This window comes from Misgurnus anguillicaudatus, chromosome 5, assembly GCF_027580225.2.
Source record: "Misgurnus anguillicaudatus chromosome 5, ASM2758022v2, whole genome shotgun sequence".
NCBI classification, from domain to species: Eukaryota; Metazoa; Chordata; class Actinopteri; order Cypriniformes; family Cobitidae; genus Misgurnus; species Misgurnus anguillicaudatus.
This window is the reverse complement of record NC_073341.2, coordinates 33,461,685-33,482,251: the sequence shown is the minus strand read 5'-3', so window position 1 is coordinate 33,482,251 and position 20,567 is coordinate 33,461,685. Positions and strand designations below refer to the sequence as shown.

The window sequence follows — 20,567 nt, the reverse complement described above, 5'->3', positions numbered from 1 at the left end:
CCTAATCAAAGTCTTACTGTAACTCACAGGCAGGTGTGTTTTATTATGGTTGAAAGATTAGAACAGAAGTCCTAATCTTGGATTGGACACCCATGCTTTAAATGTTTTTTTTTAATAAATCTAAGTTATTAAAAATATAACTCAAAACAGATGGTGAAAGAACAAATACATATTTCATACTCAAAAAAGTATGACAAAAAAGACTTGGTTGTAGTTCCTAAACTCAGCGTGATTATATATAAAGTCCCACTGACTGCACATTTTGCCTAACTTCCTTCTGCAAAATTATACCAGATGGTTTTTAATATATTCGCAACACTTGAGAGGTCACAGGTTCACATTATTATACATGCTTACACAATGCCAACAATCTGCAACAGTTTATTCTCTTTGCAGTTACAGTTTATAATGGAAGCTGTATGTGACCCCTCGCTAACATTCGCCCCCTTGCTTACTTTTTCAGACAAGCTTTATGAAACATCTCATGAAAATGCATATTGTTATATTGCAAATATTTTTTTCTTAAAGGTACAGTATGGGTTTTAGCGGAATCTAGTGGTGAGATTGCGAATTGCAATCAACCTCTATTTCGAAACGCAATAAGACGCTACGGTAGCTGCCACAGGACAAACATGTCGTCGTCTGAGATAACGTAAAGACGAAACGTGCTCTATAGAACAGTACTAGGGGTGTGACGGATCACAAAACTCACAGTTCGGATCACATTCCGGTTTTTGAGGTACGGATTGGATAATTTTTTGGATCAGCAAAAAAGGGGTTGTCAAAATCTAATAACAAATAAATAAAGAACAAAGTAAAACATTAAGTAAGGTCTAAAATTAGCATTAGGTACAGAAATCGAATCAAATGAATCATAACACTGTCTTTATTGTATAAATTAAATATAATTATTATTTTTAAGAGCTACAGAAGTGATTTTCTCTTTGTCTTGTGTTGTTTGATTAACATTAAAGGGACGCTTCACCCATTTGCATTAAGCTATGTATAGTTAGAACCCCAGTCATGTTTTTGAACGGTTGTGCATTATTTCCTCAGTTTCCGCTGAGACAGGAGAAATACAGATTTCAGTGTTGCACTTCCTTCCTTCAATGATGCAAAAATCATCTTTTTGCATCATTGAAAGAAGGAAGTCTAATATCATTGTTGAGGGGGTGAGACTACAAACACCCATTTTTTTTTGGTCAAATAGGCACCAAATTTGAAATGTACATTACATTTCGACTACAAATATGATGCAATAAAGATTAATGTTTCTACGGGTGAAATGCTCCTTTAATGACACAGATTTAAGTATAGGTTAATTGAGGTTACTGTCTCTTTAAGACCAAATAAGCACAGATTGGTTTCTGACTCTAATCTATACATACACTTAATAAGACATAAATGTTTTTATTAGAAAAAGATAATTTTGTTTGTATGTGTCCTGTCAAGAACAGAAAGATTTTATGTTCGCTTGCTTTTTGAAACGCGTCTCTCTGTGTATTCACTACTCAGTGCACTTAAACACGACGAGACCGTCAAAGTGGCCGAAAGTCATTCATTTTTAATAAAACCTGATGGTGAGCACAAATCTGGCGTGTCTTGGATGGTGTGAGCGTCGAGGAGAGTTCATATCAGGTCAGCTTTAAAGTAATGAGATATGACGTGGTTTGGCATCAACCAACCAAAAGTCTGAAACCAATAGAAGTCCTCTGCTTGAGAGGATTCCAGAGAATGCATTCAATTGTCAGAGCTTCCACTAATCTTTATCTATAGCGTCGTTGGCAGGGCAGCCCGAGCGTTTTTTGGCAAGTACAGTAAAAGTTACACAGTGCACCTTTAATAAAAATGCTGCATGCAAAGTGACCATATACCACAGAGCGACCCAATCTCATTCATTCCAGTGGAAACCTGGCTCCTTCCTGTGACATTGGAGGAAGTGGGTATGCCCAGTTGCGTGACAAAGTTTAGAAAAGTTAGATTTGTTGCAAATGATGAATGACTTTCAGCAGCTGAGCTCATGTCATTCAAACATTACTGCAATCTGTTTGTTTAAAGGGGCCATGGCATGAAAATCTGACTTTTTCCATGTTTAAGTTCTATGATTGGGTCCCCATTGTTTTTATCAACCTAGAAAATGTGAAAAAGATCAACCCAGTAACTAAGTTTTGGTAAACCATTCTCTACAAGCACATGAAAAAATAGGTTGTTGAAATTTGGCTCTGCTTATGATGTCATAAGGAGCTCTTATTATAATACCGCCCCTTAATCTGCACTATCCAACCACAGCACTGCCATTTAGTGCAGAAAGAAAGAGAGAGAGAGAGAAAATAATTCACAGTACAATTGAGTTTCAATTGCAACAAACCACCATCATTGTGATCAGTGTTTGCACTTCATCCGCTCATTTGCATTTTAAAGGACACACCCAAAACGGCACATTTTTGCATAAAGCTACAAAGTGACAATTTTAACAATAAATTATATATGGTATTTTGAGCTAAAACTTCACATATGTGCTCTGGGGACACCAAAGATTTATTTGACATCTTAAAAAAGTTTTGTGGCATGGCCCCTTTGAGATGCACGGCATTAAGGGTTAAAATTTTGTTTATCCTCTCTGAATTAATTGTTTCACTATACATAAACATTTTTGCATAATAGTCCACAATAAACTAGCAAGCACTTGTTTTAGTGAATGGCAGTGTAGGATTTGTTCAATTATCATAAGAAAACAATTCATTGTGTGACCTAAATTATCCTTCACAAGATTCCCTCTGCGAGAACACAAATGTGTTGCTTGCAGACAAAATGTTGTCCATGAACCGTCAACTGAGACAAAAGAGCAGGAGTCATTATTGATGTTTTCACTTTTTTTCTTTGTTGTCCTTCATGGCATTTGTCAAAGGAAAGTGAGGTGACCGCCTATAGCCTGTTCTGTTTTTTTCATCCTTTCTCCTAATCGCTGGCTGGCAAGGGGTAATGTGGAGGTGAGCGCTCCCAGAGAGATGCTGTCATAGTCTGTTACACACGGCTATGCTTGCTGTGCTCTAAAAAGGCCTTATTTTGCATTGCACATTTCTCTTGCAATAATTTTTGTTCCCGGAAGATCAAAAGCGCAAGTCAAGCAATAACATTATTCTAGTGAACTCCCAATAGACGTGGGCCATTTAAACCTCAGCAACAAAACTATAGTCAGCGTATTGATTTCCAGTGCCAGGGTTGATATAAAAACTAGCAAGGAGAGTAAAGTGTTGTACGTAAAGTTCTCAGAAGTGCATTGGTGTGGATTAAAAAACTCACATTAATACAAAAAAACGTTGTTGTCGCCGCTGCGCAGTTGGGGAGCATCACAGTGAGTGATAATGTTTAAATTTCAGCGTTCAGTGAGTAACCATGTGCTCATCCATGTGGCAGAGGGTAACACGAGGCGTGTTTTTGAACGGGGTCTGTTATAGATTAGAGATCAAGGGTGATGATGCGTAACGTTCAAAGTGACTAATGACGCTGCATGAACAGGTAATGGCAGCGTTCAGCTTCATTAAACACGGCTTTGAAAATCGCTAGACACCAAAAAAAAGTTGTCTCATGCTGGCATGCGTGCCAGCTACCACACACACATAGGGAGATGGGCAAATAGTGCTTCATGCATGGTACTTGCTGAAGCACCTGTGCAAATGTCCAGATTTTGAGTCATATGGATTTGAAATGCAAAAATGTTATATCTTTATTTATAAAGTTGCAAACGTCAGGTTAGGTTAAAAACCGTGTTTTCCTGCAGCGCAAAAGGTTGTTGAGGGAGTTTTTTCTCTCTCACACGCCTTTAGTTGTTGCTGTGTGGGTTGTTTTTAGAGTACATTTTCATAGAAATGATTTATTTCTCCAGTCATTAGTTTTTAGCTTTACGTCACTCATCCTCTTTTTCTTTTTTATATGTGAAATCATATTTGCAGTTTTTATATTTGCAATACAGTCACTTTCAGTTATGGGGAGCTGGTCTGTCATCCTTCCCCAGAGGCAATCTCTGGCACACTCCATTTCTCTATTTATTCTGGCAATACGCTGAATAGGGCAAGGACCTACAGCATAACAACATTATATATCCACCTATACATATATGCACATCTTTATTTATATATACAGTACTGTGCAAAAGTCTTAGGCCACCATGCCACCATTAGATTTGTTGTTTTTGCAATGGTATAATGACCATATGTGACCCTGGACCACAAAACCGGTCATAAGTAGCATGGGTATATTTGTAGCAAATGCCAAAAATCATTCTAGTCAGAATTTGAGTCTGATACCGCTCCATTGGGGTATGATTATGGTGAAAAAATGCCTCTGCACTCAATTGTATAGATCTACAACCAATCAGGGTTGCGTTTACCAAACAACGACGTAAGTAGCTGCTGAACCAACATAGTATGATGCATAGTTGGAGCATAGTAACTTTGTCGCACATTCGTCATTTGAACCATGTTGGTTTAACGACATAGTTGATGATGTCACGTGGGAGGTGAAGTACTAATTAATCTGTGGAAATCGATTTAATGTCAGATTATTGCTGTAAATAACATAAATTGCATTGGAATACTATTTTCAAGATATTTAATTAATGCGCAAGTTCCCTCTTACGTCACTCTTCCCAGGGATTCCCCAGGGTCTTAAAGCTGATAGGACTGCGCACATGGGCAGTTTTATAATGCAGCACTTTAATTCTGTTTACAAACTTAAAGACGTAAAATAAATTTTTTATATATTTAGAATGAGGAATATAGAATGCACTACATGTTTTATGCTTATTTTGTTCAAAACCATGATCAACGTAAGTCTACATATGAAGAGTTTGGTTCCAAAACGCAATAAATCCATTTTGACAAATTTCGTTAAAAATGTGTTTTCTATACCAAGAAAGTGACAAGATGAAAACAACTATTTTCTGTTACAAACGTCCACATAGCATCTTTAGGTTATAAAAACATAAAAAATTCAAATCCATAACTTGATTTTCAAAGATTTATTATAAAAACGGATTATTTTTTTCCACAAAATGCAATAAATCCATGACAAGTTTTTTTTTCAAAATGCTATAAATCTATTGAATCAATAGCCTATATAAATGTGCATTCATCTTTGCCATGTTACATTCATTTAGTTGACTAGTTGTACACACTAATTAAAAATATAAACATTAATGTCATTAATCAAAACACTCACTTTGTCATATTAAGAACACTGTCATTGCGGTTATACTTGACGTCGTCGCTTAACGTTTTTCACAGCGATCAGCTGTATAATGTTTTTTTGGTCCTGCTCGATTTTCGTTGACTTTGAGTAAAATAATGGAAAGTTTTTCATAGGATCCCCTGGGGTCAATGTGTTAGCATGACAGAATCTTGATGCTGTCGGCCCGGGCAAACAAGCACCCGTCTTTAAATTATTAGATGTTGATGGCTTACGTTTCTTTCCCGTCACAGAAAACCATCACAGGTTTATCAATGCTATTAAAGTATTATTTTGTTTGTTGATCACGAAGTACAAAGTAGATGAGGAAAAACTAGGATTCCGTGTACTCAACGCGCCGCCATTGTTTGTTTACATTGCGTGGAGTGGTGCGCTGTAATCTGTGGAGCGGATTTATGGCATTCTGTAGAAAAGGGGGAGTGGCGTTTATTGCATTTTAGGAAAAAAGGGAGAAAAGATGACAGAATAACACGGCGGATATTGGATTTTGCGTAAAATTAAGAATTTACTTTATAATACTGACCTGATATAATACTGATTCTGGCAGTAACTCATTTTTTTCAAAAATGCCGTTTATTGTGTTATGGAACCAAACATTTCATATTATAATAACAAGGAACTATGCAAGGAACGACAGTTTGCGATGCAGCTTGCGAATGTTCGTTTGAACTATGGTTTCGTGAAACACCAAATCGTTGAACTTTGTCAGTAACGATGAAACTTACGACAGTGGTTGGCTTACGATGCTTTTGAGAAACGCACCCCAGAGCAAGTGTGTGACGTATGTTGAAATGACATCTGTCCTTTTGCAGCCTGACCTGAAGTGCTAGTTATTTCGCTACAATGAGACTAACATCATGATTGTACTAAGTCTAAGTTAGCGAACGTACATCAACACCTACAATGTTTACAACATTTCATTCATATCACGACATTGTGAGTTATTTACTAAGTCATACAGTCAGGCTATCTCTTATCATTTGTAATTTAGATGAACTTCATCCATGGGCTTCCGAAAAGGTGCTTGCAACGACCGCTAGTTATATCCACATTGGCTGTGCGCTGTTGATATCTTCTAGAGCAGACTTGATGGCAGAATCTTCACATCTCAATTCTCTAGCAGCAGCCGTCTTTGATAAACGGATTCAACACAAGCGCTCTTTGGTGACGTGGTTGATTACGTTACTGTTGATCATCTGTCCATCCCCGACAATTGAATTGGTTCGATCAGCTTTCGGTCACGCATAGTAGCCCCACAACAGAGAGACTCCAGATCGAACTTTCCGACCTGAAATGTTGTGGGCGGTCTAAGTTCGGCTGGCGCCCAGGCTAAAAAATCATTAGGATATTAGGTAAATATCATGTTCCATGAAGATATTTTGTAAAATTTCTTCCGTAAATATAACAAAAATGTGTTTATCGTTAGTAATATGTGTTGCTTAGAACTTCATTTGGACAACTTTTAAGGGGCCATGGCATGAAAATCTGACTTTTTCCATGTTTAAGTGCTATGATTGGGTCCCCAGTGCTTCTATTAACCTAGAAAATGTGAAAAAAGATCAACCCAGTAACTTAGTTTTGGTAAACCATTCTCTACAAGCACATGAGAAAATAGGTTGTTGAAATTTGGCTCTCCTTATGATGTCATAAGAGCTCTTATTAGAATAATACCGCCCCTTAATCTGCACTATCCAATCACAGCACTGCCATTTAGTGCACAGAAAAAAGAGAGAGAAAATAATTCACAGCACAATTGAGTTTCAATTGCAACAAACCGATCATTTGCATTTAAAAGGACACACCCAAAACGGCACATTTTTGCTCACACCTACAAAGTGCAATTTTAACATGCTATAATAAATTATTTGTGGGGTATTTTGAGCTAAAACTTCACATATGTGCTCTGGGGACACCAATGATTTATTTGACATCTTAAAAAAGTCTTGTGCCATGGCCCCTTTAAAGGCAATTTTCTCAATGTTTAGATTTTTTGCACCCTCAGATTCCAGACTTTCAAATATTGTCCTATCCTAACAAACTATACATCGATAGAAAGACTTACGGTATTTAGCTTTCAGATGATGTATAAATCTCAATTTAAAAAAGCCCCATATGACTTGTTTTGTGGTCCAGGGTCACACAGGCCTAATTATTTCTCAGTCTATTTATAGAATACAAACAGAAAATACAGGAAATGTGTATGCAGTATTAAAAAAAATTTGAATCGGACAAAAGGTGCTCTTTAACTGATTACATTTTTTCCTACTGTGGGCAAAAGTGTCAAGTATTTAGCGTTGTCCTGCAGACATGTGTTCAATAGTGTGATCTCCTCTTACTTAGCGGGAACCTGCAGGCTCTTTTCAACCCAAATAAAATTAAAGCCTATTTTCTAGTTCTAATCTACTCTACTTCAGTCTACTTAAATGTGTTCAAGATGTGTTTAGTGCCAACGGAGGTCAGAAACTCTAAGTACTTAGTATTTTTGCCTACTGAAGCTATTTTGTTCTGAAAATTGTGTTTTTTTACATGTTGTGTATATATTTCCTGTATTTTCTGTTTGTATCTAAATAAAGATAGTAAAATGTGAATGGTCATTTCAACTTTGCTAAAACAACAAAGCTGGCGGTGGCCTAAGACGTTTGCACAGTACTAAAGGAAAACTATTCTATCAATCACAACCATGTCACACTTGCTCCTACAAAACAAACCTGTAACAAAAAGTAAAACATCCCCATTATGGAAAAAATGAGCAGAATAAAAAATTAATAACCTGGGAAAGCAAAGAAAAGGACAAAAGGGTTGAAAAATACCTTAAGAGAAGGAATGGTGGGGGGTCTGTTGATAAGAATGAAGAATGAGGGGATAATTGGGTCATTTGCAAAAGAGAAATGGCTGAGTTAACACCAGACTGTGAGTGTTATGGTTGGTTAGTACCCAGCTCTAGAGAGGGACTAATTTAAACCCATGAGAGAAGAGCTCACCTAGTGACAGGAGGAGAGAGAATGCATTGTGATAAATACTGCATAAACGAACCATGCTGAGTTACATAACTTCCAAGCCGTGAAAGAGGCTTGCCACTCGGTGATTTATTTTCTTTCCCGAAAAGGCACAGTGTGGGAGCAAAATGTCGTCCGCCTCCTGAATCCATGAATCAACCCTGTGATTGGGGAGCCTGCGAGCAGTCTGCCATCATCGAATTTTAGTTTCATTATGGATTCTTGTCCGTTTTTGTGATATTTATTTGTGGTTCTCTGTTTAAAGAGTTCCTGTTTTCAGCAGTTGCCGTGACCTTTGTTCAAGGTGCTTTACCCGGTCAGCATTATTCTAGGAGTTTATTGTTTAATCACAATTTTGCTTTTGCTAGTTAATCTTATTTAAGCAGTACACTTCCAAAAAAAGTTACAAAAGTTGTCACGGGGACAGCAAAGCTCCTAATAACATTTAGGTACATATATGTATATATTTGGTATTATGTACCTTTGAGGTACTAATATGCACTCTTTAAGAACAAATATGTAACTTGTCTATTTGACAAATACATTTCTTCAGGTATAAATATGCTTTATGGTTCAATAAGGTCATAAAAACTTTATACTAATTTATAAAGGACTTTATACTTTTAGATCAAGTATAACAAACAATACATTGATCTCCTATCTTGACCAGGACTCTCTGGTAGAAGCAGTGGCGGCTCGTGAGCCCCCATCCGAGGGGCGCTAAATTAAAATAAGTGTTCGGTTATGTGTCCTGCGTGTCGAGAGATCCTGTGTGCATCACGTGTTTTGTCAAAATAAGTGCCTGCTGCACACGCGTCAAAATCGTTTATGATAAAAGAGATGTCATGTTTAAAAAAAACACGCAAGACACTCTCTTAACATTAAACTGTGATTACGCATGAGATTATGCGAGTATCTGGCAAACGCGAGCGTCTCTTTTATCATAAACCCTTTAGATCGCCATTCACATGTCACACCTAAAAACTCGTAGAAAACGCTAGACGTGATGCTTTCTCCTTCTTTCCAAAGTGGTCAGGCAGTTGCGCTCCTAAGGCGTCTGTCGTTGGACTGCAATTATAAGCTGCTCCTTCTTTTTTCTGCTGAGGTTTCAAAGTAACGGAAAAGGTGAGGAAGCTGATTGGTTGGTTCTTGTCACCAGACCTGTGGTGCGCTTCTGGCATTCTGTAAATTGAGATGTTTTTAATTCGATGCGGTGCGAAAAAACGAGCACGTATACCGCACGCTTACATTTGAAATAACGAACTTGGGCACGCAAAAGACGCGGTATGGGAACGGCCCCTTAAAAGGCATTTATTTTGACGCTCTCCACATATTCACTCAATGTCCGTTTACACATTTCCACCAAAGCAGGTATTTTTATTTAAAGGGCACATATTATGCCTATTTGTACAATATGTTATATAAGTCCCAGGTGTGTCAAGAATGTTTCTTTGACGTTTTTAGCTCACAATAGATATATACACTAGATGCCGCCTTGGGGCTCTGAGCATGCGTCAAAACCGCCGCCATCTTAGAACAGGGGTCTTGTCATGGGAAGTAGCTAGGTAAAGCTGCTATCTTCGCCTGTATTTCGAATTCATGGACGATGCCGGACTTTTGTGCTGCGTATGGATGTTAGGGCTACTAGCACTATGCATTACAGTTAGAAAAAGTAAATTTTCATAAAATCAAAACTTTTATTTTTTCCTGGAGTAAATGCTAAATACATGTCTGACTATTGAAACGAACCAAAAGAAAACCAAGAAAATCGCGTTCATGACGATTTATGGTGATTTTATTTCTGTCACACCATTGCCTACAATGACTCTGATGCGGGGTTCCCCTGTTTTAAGATGGCGGTCCTAGTTGACACATTTGGTCCAATGAACTGCTGTAGCCAAGGCGACATCTAGTGTACATATCTATGACAATACCCCACAGATCATTTATTATAGCATACACGCACAGTTTTGTGCGTGTACTTTTAAATGCAAATGAGCTATTGCTTCTCGCTCAGTTACCAAAAGAGATGCTTTGGTTAAAATAGATCTGATTTAGCAAAGAGTCACAGAAAAAATAACAGACAGCGTCCAACTCACTAAGGCAGAAACTATGGTAAAACAGGACTGTCAGTCAGCGGCCGTGTGTGGGGCTTTATTATCAGTGTGACATCACATTGCTACTAATGCTACGTACACACCAAACGCGGAGCATCGCGTTACTCGCTCTAGATTACTCGGAGATTTAACTTCGTGTAATGCAAATTTTTGCGCTCAAGTTGAATATTTTCAACTTGAAAATATTCAACTGGGCCAATGCGAATGACGCGTCTGATCGTGACTTGCATTGACTTTGTATGTAATCTACTTGCGGAAATCGTTGAACTCGCGTCTGGTGTGAACCCACAGTAATGAGACTGGTTTAATGGGGATTAAAAAAGAAGGGGTAGATAGATTTTTTTCATTTTAAGGTTGTTGTGTTCACACACTGCCAACACACATTTATGTCCAAACCTTGTAAAAGTGGATTTTGTATAATAGGTGCCCTTTAAACTCACCTGTAACATGTGCATGTGATCAGAATGCAATTGTAGCATCCAAAACAAAACAGAAATAAAACAGAAAACGTTGTCTCGCCTGGTGGATGCCATTTTTGAGGTCTTGATAAATATTGTAGAATCAATGTCTGAATGTATCATGATGAAACATCTGATTTTCACCCCAATATTGTATCAAGACATAATACTATTAGTTACCTAAATATTACTATTTACCACACAGCTGTAAAAGGTGTTACGGTCTCTTTAAATCAACCCCTTTATTTATTGAATCATGGCTTGACCATTCCCTCTGAAGTTTTTCAAGACCATCAAAAGCATCATCAACAAGCCACTTATGATTCAGTTTGGTATGTGGTTGATGAGTCCTGGCTGTTCCAACCCACACAATGCTTTCTGTTTTTCAGTTTTCTGACGTTGTTAGGTGACTTTAAACTAGCTTGTCTCCCCCACAGCTGAACAGAAAAGTCATGTGTCCATAACTGAGGTGAGAAAGGCGCAGCGGTGCTCATGGCTGTCAGAACTACATATGAGACTGGCATAAAGCTAATAGGACCTGTCTGTCTATAACAAAAGAGAGACACGGAGGGAGCATACAGAGTCTTAAATAGACAGGCGCCGCAAAATGTCTGTTATCAGTATATGTGAAGGTGAAATATGATACGTGGGTTCCTCCGAGACAAAAAAATGGAAATTAAATGGGGCTGTGGGCGTAAACTAAGCAATGCACCATTTATGCAAAACTGTGCTGTCAGAAAATAACATAATTTCGAATATACACCTCATTATGATACATGACAAAACCTTGTCCAAATATCTAGGGACGTGCCCTTTAAACTAATGCAAAGCTTTTAAATGCTGATGTGAATTCTTTATCTTCAAAATAAAAAGGTCTTTGTATTCAGCTGCTGAAAGTACAGTTTTGTTCATTCCTGGTCTTATGGAAATGAGTCCAATTCTGATACAATTTCAGAGAAATTTTCACTTTTCTTAATAAAACATTTATAAAGTACACTGAAAAAAAAAATCCTTTCAATTTACGTAATTTTAATGTGTACATCGGTCCCACATGATCCGATTGTTTAAAACCAAAATAATTTTCCTCAATTAATTTTTAAGTGTCAGACCGAAACATTTTTATTATTTTAAGTAGTCTAATAGAAATATGTTGACTCAAAGTGCTTTTTCTCTTTACTATAACACATTTATTTTGTAATGTTTAAGTAATTTTATTATGTAAGGGGACTAGATTTTCATCTGTAATTCCAACATGCTTTTTTAATGCTTACATTATGGGATTATGTAACTCTTAAGCAATTTCATTATGTCTCTGGCACCAGAATAATCAACCATAATTATCCAAATGTTATTTATTTTTTTTAAATACAAAATACATTTGCATTGGCATAAAAAGCAAAGAGTTTTGTACAAATGTTTAGTGATATTGAGGCAAACCACTGCTTTCAGATCATCAATTCATTTAAATCACTACACATTAATTCATTAACAGTCAATAACTATTACAACAATCAGCACATGCAGTACATACATAAAGGGGCAATTTCCCAAACAGGTTGTAGATTAATCCATGACTAGGCCCTCATTATATTAGGATATTTTTAATAAAATAAAGTTTACAAACAAACCTACCTTACAAAAACAACACTGGAGTACATCTTGAGACAAAACAATGGCACTGATATATGTCAAGATATGTCAGTGCAATATGTTTTCAAATTAAGGCATTGCAAAAGTCTGGTACTAGGAAAAGCACCATCTGTGAAACTGACCCAAATGTTTAAAATAGTTACTATCACAGTAGATTTAGAAGTGCTAAAACACAAACACTGCATTCCAAAGAGACATGCAAAACAGTAAGTACTATTATTTTTTAAATGGATTTACAAACTGGAAAATATCAATCCTTCAGAAAGTCAGAGCTACAGCATTTGTATAAACTGTTAATCAAAAATTCATCAAAAACAAAATACAACAACCATTTCCAAAATCGACTCTGAGCAGCAAACTGTTTATGTTTTAATAAGAGAAAACACTTAAAACAGATAAACAAATTCAAAAATGAGTAGCACAGTCTTTCTGATGCTTTCACTGAAAGAAACAGTTTGTTAAAGTTACTCTCAATGCAGTTCCATTAAAATCTTTTGGATTTCCTCAAAAATGAAGCGGAGATCAGGATAGCTCAGGTTTAAGGCATACATCAGCTCAAACACGATGTTGCAACACCTTCATGGCTTCCAGGACTATACAAAGATACTCTTCTTCATCACAAGAAGCATGTTGTTTGAGAGCACAAATCCCAACAGTGGTGTCTTCAAATGACCTCACTGATGCTGACTTCATCTATGCCCTGTACAAAACAAACAAATGTAGTTAAAGAAACAGAAAAAAGGTTACTGTTACAATAAAAGTGTCATTGGAAATTAGTACAATGCAAACAAATATAAATGCAAGTATACAGACCCATCTGCATTGCCATAGCATGTTACAATTGGTTACAAATACATGGGTTACAAAGCAAGGCAGCTGCACTGTCCACTGCTCTGGGTGTGTGTGTGTGTGTGTTCACTAGGGATGCTCCGATCGATCGGGCGATAATGGCATTAAATGACTCGATCGGTGCTCGCTAAATCTGCCGATCTCATAAACCGATCTTTCTGTTTACTTTTGTCATCAAATGGATCCTGAATGTGGCTGCAATTAAAGACATTTTTTTACGTAGCACGAAATTTTTTACAACCCTTTGCTCATGTGCGGCGTGCAGATTTCTATGTCTCTCTTTGCCTTTACAGAGATATGCGTATTTTCTATGAGGACGCGCTCCGGTCAACAGCGCGAGGCGTCTTCACATCCCCATCAAACAGCGTATACAACACATATCTATCACGGACAATTGCATCCTCATGCCAAAAGTTTCTTATTTGCATGCGTTTTAAAGTTTTGAACGTTTAAACTTTTATTTTCCTCACAGCTGCTTTTCTGCGTTCAGCCACCACCCACACACAGCAGCCTGTCATCAGTGCACGTGAACAGAGCGATCTCTCTCTCACGTCTTAAAGCTGCAGTAACCTAATTCATCTCTCAATAAAATCACTCTCTGCTCTTGACTAAAGAATTTTTATACTTCATACGAATGCGTGTATATTTAATTAATACAGTAAAGACTGTGAAGTGTTTTATTTTCAGTACTATTAGGAGACATAAGCCTTTTTAAAGCCATATTAAATTTCTCTATGCAGAATAAATATTTGTTGTGCTTATTTATTTGAGTCTCTATTAAAACAATAATTTACCTAATTACTGCAAGTAATATAACAAAGGCAACATCTGTGGTATTATTTTATCTAGAAAAAATGTAACAGTTACAGTCATCAAAGAGCTTGCATATCAGCTTTTAAAAAATCGGTATCGGAATCGGCCGATCACGAAGACTACAAATCGGTGATCGTATCGGCTGCAAAAATCCTGATCGGAGCATCCCTAGTGTTCACTACACTGGAATGAGTTAAATAAAGAGGCCACGTTTCGAGTGTGTGCTACCATACCTGACAATCACATCAAAAGTGAATTCTCTCATTTTCTTACTCTCATGTTGTTACAGACCTGTATAAATGTCTTTGTTCTGATAAACATGAAGGAAGATATTTATTTTGAGAAATGTTTGCAACCAAACTGTTCATGAGCCCCATTTACTTCAATAGTATTATTTTTCCCCACTATGGAAGTGAATGGGGCTTATGATTGGTTTGGTTACAAACATTCCTCAAAATATATTCCTTAGTGTTCATCAGAACAAAGACATTTATACAGGTTTGTAACAACATGATAGGGAGTAAGTGATGAGAATTTTTATTTTTGGGTGAACTACCCCTTTAAATCTTCCCAGGTGTTTTAATGACCCGTGTGCCAAAAGATGTTGTAACTAAAGCATACTAAACGTTCTGTACTTCCAACAATGTTTACACATTTTTATGTCTATGAATCTATAGGCTATTACTTACTTCTGTCATTTGATCATTAATTGTTTGAAGTCTTTTTGCTAGCTGTCCTCCTTTCTGATAGAAGAGTTTCATCAGGTTTTTGGATTGGAGGTCCAGGTGACACAGGAACATAAGACAGTAGTGATTCTTTTAAATTCGCCATTTATCTGAAAACAAATTAACCAACCATTGTGTATTTGAGTACTGCGAGTCAAAGAATAATAATTGTATATTAGTTACAAAAATAAGATATAGCTCCTAACAGCAGTACAAAAGTGAAAGAAATGACTTACCAATGCTTTTGAGTGTATAGCACATGCAAGGATGATGGACCTATAAGAGGAAATATTCAGAGGTGAAATCAACACATAACCTCAAATGATGAAGGTCACACATACACAGAGCAATAATGAAATAAGTATTATATCTGTCATAGGACGCAATGTTGGACAAAATTAGACCTTAAAACAAGGTTCTCTTCTGAAAACGTCAGCTTTAAGGTGTGGTCACTTCAAAGCGATTTTTTTTCAGTTAATATACCAGACTTCACGCGAGAGTAAAAAGCTTTTTCTAATAGAATCAAGTGTTGCTCGTGGCGTAGCGAAGTCACGAATAACTGACGCGGGTCTGGTAATCTGATTAAGCAGACAGTTTGTTTCATACGCAATGTCATTATTAATGTAGTCAATTGATATCATCTGGTAAATTACATGTATAACGTTACTCTGGACAGAATAACTTTTGGTTAGCGTTTTATTTGTCCTGATACGTTTCCATAGAACAGCTGAGTAAAAAGTGCCTCAAAAGTCAACTCAAAGCTGACAGTTTTCAACTCGGATAAAACTACCAAACGTGAAATAACGTTAAACAGCTGACATTTTTAAAACGCTGTGTTTTTCTTTATGAGCTTGACTGACTGTTAACTTACTCCACCAACCTCCTCCAAACTAATATTTACTGCAAGTCATTGCAATGGCTACATATTGTAAACAAAAATAGTCTATCTAGTGAAGATATATCACGTATGAAGCGAACATAAATAAATAACAGAACTTACTTCAATAACGTGGTGTCCGTCTGAGAGAGTTCTTCTGACTGACTGTCTGACTGACTGCTGATGCTGCGTCCGAAACCGCATACTACGTACTATATAGTACGCGAAAAGCAGTAGGCGAGGCGAGTAGTATGTCCGAATACATAGTATTCGAAAAACAGTATGGGAAAAGTACCCGGATGACCTACTACTTCCGGTTAGATTTTGCAGTGTGCATACGATGGACGCTTCACTATCCCATGATGCCCCGGACGAGGAGTTATCCAACGAAGAAGAAGAGGCACGCCGCTGTTTTCGCGCTGAAATGACACGACGTGATGACGACGCATAGCTGCCAACTCTCACGCATTCACCGTGAGACTCACGCAATTGACCCCATTCTCACGCTCTCACGCCACACATCCATTTTCTCACGCAGGCTCGTGCCCACCATTGAGATTCCCACTGAGTTTAATAAAAGACATTAAATAATTGCCTAATATACCTAACTGTAAATACTGTAAAACGCCTATCTCTATCTGGCGTGCCTCAAACAGCATAAAGCGCTCGTCAAAGTCAAAATGATGCGAAGGCCAATCAAATCAAAGAGTTATTGTTTACAGATGCCGAAGCGCCAGCTACAAACCACAGAGAGTGAGTGCGCGGCTGCGCGATGGTGAAAGAGCAAAGCACGATGTAAGTAGCTAAACCAGTGTTCGCAGTACTGACACGTTTATATTTTAGCGTACCTTCACTGTCTTAGGTGCCACCACTTCTCATGTTGCTGGTACTTTGCTGCAAAGAGTCAAAGAGCATTTCACTTTATGTGGCGCTGCGCAGGAAGTTCGGCAGCGAGGTTATCAGACTACCGCGAGAGCAATGCGAAATGTTACAAAAGGGTCCGCCTTTACCTTTGCTCTCGCGTTACTTTGATGTCATACGCCGATCAGTCAGCTCCGCACCAGTCGAACACACAAAGCGTCAAGGTCTGGATGAAAAGCAGAGAATTGCCCGGATTCCACGCACGCAGATACCCTCAGAAAACAGCAATTTTAATCAACCATCACTCGCGTGTGTATGTTTGCAAGCAGTACAAGCCTGCGTGATGTTTGCTGTGACAGGTTTTAATAAAAGAGAAAAAAATCAATTGATATTTGACATCTATAAACAATAATATATACGAAATATAATTATATGGTCTTGACATACACATTATCTGTTGCTTAGGTTTAATATAAAGTACTCATTTGGTTTATTTGATTGTGACAGTCTCTCTATCACCAATCATCACTTTACGCTTCTCTTTCTCAATGGATAAACTGAATCAAAGCTGCTGTTATCTGCAGTTATACGTTTTACAGAGACCAGTAGCCTATTCATTAGATTTTAAGAACTTTTTTTGGAAGGAACTTTTATCAGAAGGAAAGCATAATAGAGTTGTATAAAATAATGGTAAAGACTCTAATCTCAGGCATTTAAACTCAGTAAAAGCTTTTATTTCAATTTAATTTCTAAAATATGATTCGATTTGTATTGTGAACCATTTTAACGCAGTCTTTTCCAACTATTTAACACAGAAATAGCTAAAATCCACACTATTATCTATTGGCAAATGGTTAGGACTTTTATAAAAAATTACCCCCCCCCCCCCAAAAAAAAAATCTCACTCCAAGCTGAACTCATAAGTTGGCAGCTCTGACGACGTATGTCACGTGATGTAACAACATGGCGGATGTAGTACGTCCATAGACAGTAAAAGAAATGGACACAGCGACCCCATTGGATTTAACGGAGACAAGTGAAGTCAATTAGAAGCACGCACTTCCTGGGTGTCGAGCGTACTGCGCAGACTCAAACTGAGCTCAATGACGTGGATGTCACGTGAGCAACCTGTAAGTCTTCTAATAGCCGTGCCACGGGAAATCTGAACCACCTACTGAATCTTGCAGAGACGGCGAGCGTGAACAGGAGCACATTTTTGTTAGTATTCTGATTAATAATCTCCCTTGACTTTATGCCTTCACGTCCACCCGATTGCGTTATAGTCAGTAAAAGATTGCCTGTGAGCTTCTCTCCAAGTCCACACGGCAACCTCTCCACTGTGCGACAGAAAGTCGCAGGCCACGACGCAATCGCTAGCCCATCTCCACAAAAACTGCTTCCACTGGGCCATAACGTAAGATACATGGTAATGGAGCCTTTTATACATTTTCGTGTTTCTTTAGAAATAATTAATGGACAAATTGAGTCTTTAAACGCCTCAGATGTAAAGTTATTCGCTGTCAAAGTGACGCCAAAATGAATGGGAGTCAATGGGATGCTAACAGCAGATGGGTGTTCGCTAAGCAATGGCGGTGCCCAGGGCTGCTTCAATAAAATATGAAACCCTGCCCCCCTGAGTACGTCCGAATCTCATTCATACTACCAGGATTCATACTATACAGTACCTACTGTTTTAACGCCAAGTAAGTAGGTACTTCATCTAATTCAGTACCTACTATACAGTATGCGGTTTCGGACGCAGCCTGAGTCTTCATTTTGGCGCCCAAAAACAAACGATGTTTATTCTTCTTTTATGGCAATCGACGTCCTTCTCATTGAGCTATACTGCCCCTGCTGCTCAGGAGGTGCCGTTTGTGTGCAAACCCAATTTTATTGCTTTAAGTATTCAATTCAATCAATTTTAATCAATGTGAGAATAATGTGTTCATTTTACATTCAAACAAAACATTTTCATCCTAATCAATTAAATTATGTTTACACAAGGAATATAAATATTTTGTGTTGCATATACATGTTTATTTTATTTAAATTCAAAGACCCACTAAGTCCATTTTTTTCAGTGTAATTTAGCAAAAAAAGGAAAAATGTAAAGTACAATTATAATTCGACCCAAGTCATTAGATAGGACATATGTGACTGTCTGCATGTCAAATTCAGGCTTAAGACTCATAATTTAATTATTAGATTAGGATCATCAATGTTTCACATTGATTTTAATCTTTGACATGGCCTTACTCAGTCAATATTAAAGATATATCAAGGATATTTTTTTACAGGATGGTCTTTACATTATGTAGGATGATTTTAAGTGGAAAATAGATACATTACAAAAATGACTTTAGCTGGTTTTTCAGACACTGGGTGCACAAATTTTCTAAATGCAAAGGAAGGAAGCAAGGAAAAGAGGAAGCATTCAGTACATTTGATCTACATTTGAAGTGGTAATGCATTTTTAGGTGATTGAATGCATCAATGCATAATTTTTTTTTACATGCATCAAAAGTTTATACAAAAAGACATTTTACAGAAAACATCAAAAATGTCATATTTAGTCAGGCTCCTTCATTTAACCATCACCAATTTAAAATCTGGCTTTAAATCAATGCTCTGCTCTTATTGCATTAAGGTCCTGAATGATTGTATTGATTCACTGACATAATACAAACATTTGGTGGTCATCACCTATTGACGTAATAAGGTAACATACGGTATATTTATATACATTTACATTTATTCATTTGACAGACACTTTCATCAAAAGTGACTTACAGTGCATTACAAGGTATACATTTTATCATTATGTGTGTTACCTTGAATCGAACTCACAATATGTGTTTACGCAATACTGCTTACGCAATGCTCTTCCACAGGAACATACAGAAAAAAAATTCACCAAACAAAAGTGTGTTTCAGGACAGATACATATATGCAAGGTTAATTGTGAGTACAACGGATATTTGTAACAATAGCCAACAATATGTTGAAATTATTGTATTTTTATGCCAAAAATCATTAGGATATTAAGTAAAGATCATGTTCATGAAGATATTTTGTAAATTTCCTATCATAAATATATAAAATATTTATCATTATTAAAGCATTAGTATATTTTCTTTAAAAAAAAATCCAGATAATTTACTCACCACCATGTCATCCAAAATGTTGATGTCTTTCTTTGTTCAGTCGAGAAGAAATTAAGTTTTTTGAGGAAAACATTCCAGGATTTTTCTGATTTTAATGGACTTTAATGGACCCCAACACTTAACAGTTTTAATTCAGTTTAAAATTGCAGTTTCAACGGACCCTAAACGATCTCAAACGAGGCATAAGAGTCTTATCTAGCGAAACGATTGTCATTTTTTTTTCAAAATTATGCACTTTTAAACCACAACTTCTCGTCTTCCTCCGGTCCTGTGACGCGCCAGCGCGACCTCACGTAATACGTCATCACGTCAAGAGGTCATGGATGACGTATCGAAACTACACCCCAGTGTTTACAAGTGTGGAGAAAGAGGACCGTTCTGACGTTGTTGTATGTCGAATGATACTAATCAATGTCTTCGTGTCAGTTTATTGTTTAAAATGTGCGTTTCATATGTAACACGTGACCTTTCGACGTCATTATGCAATTACGTGAGGTCGCGCTGACTTGTCACACAGCCGAAGAGAAGTTGTGGATTAAAAGTGCATATGTTTTATTTTTCTTTCCAAAAATGACAATCGTTTCGCTAGATAAGACCCTTATGCCTCGTTTGGGATCGTTTAGAGTCCTTTGAAACTGCAATTTTAAACTGCATTAAAACTGTTAAGTGTTGGGGTCCATTAAAGTCCATTAAATTGAGAAAAATCGTGGAATGTTTTCCTCAAAAAACATAATTTCTTTCCCGACTGAAAAAAACCATCAACATTTTGGATGACATGGTGGTGAGTAAATTATCTGGATTTTTTTAAGA

The 20,567-nt window shown here is 37.2% G+C and overlaps 1 long non-coding RNA gene across 1 annotated transcript; it reads right to left on the bottom strand.

Annotated features, from left to right (window-relative positions):
• Nucleotides 1–12,155: 12,155 nt before the first annotated feature.
• Nucleotides 12,156–15,028, bottom strand: LOC141363854 (uncharacterized). The gene is made up of 2 exons (XR_012369443.1): nucleotides 14,820–15,028; nucleotides 12,156–13,168 (listed from the first exon to the last, which is right to left on the bottom strand). It is a non-coding gene; the product is annotated as an uncharacterized lncRNA (long non-coding RNA).
• Between the last annotated feature and the right edge of the window lie 5,539 nt (nucleotides 15,029–20,567).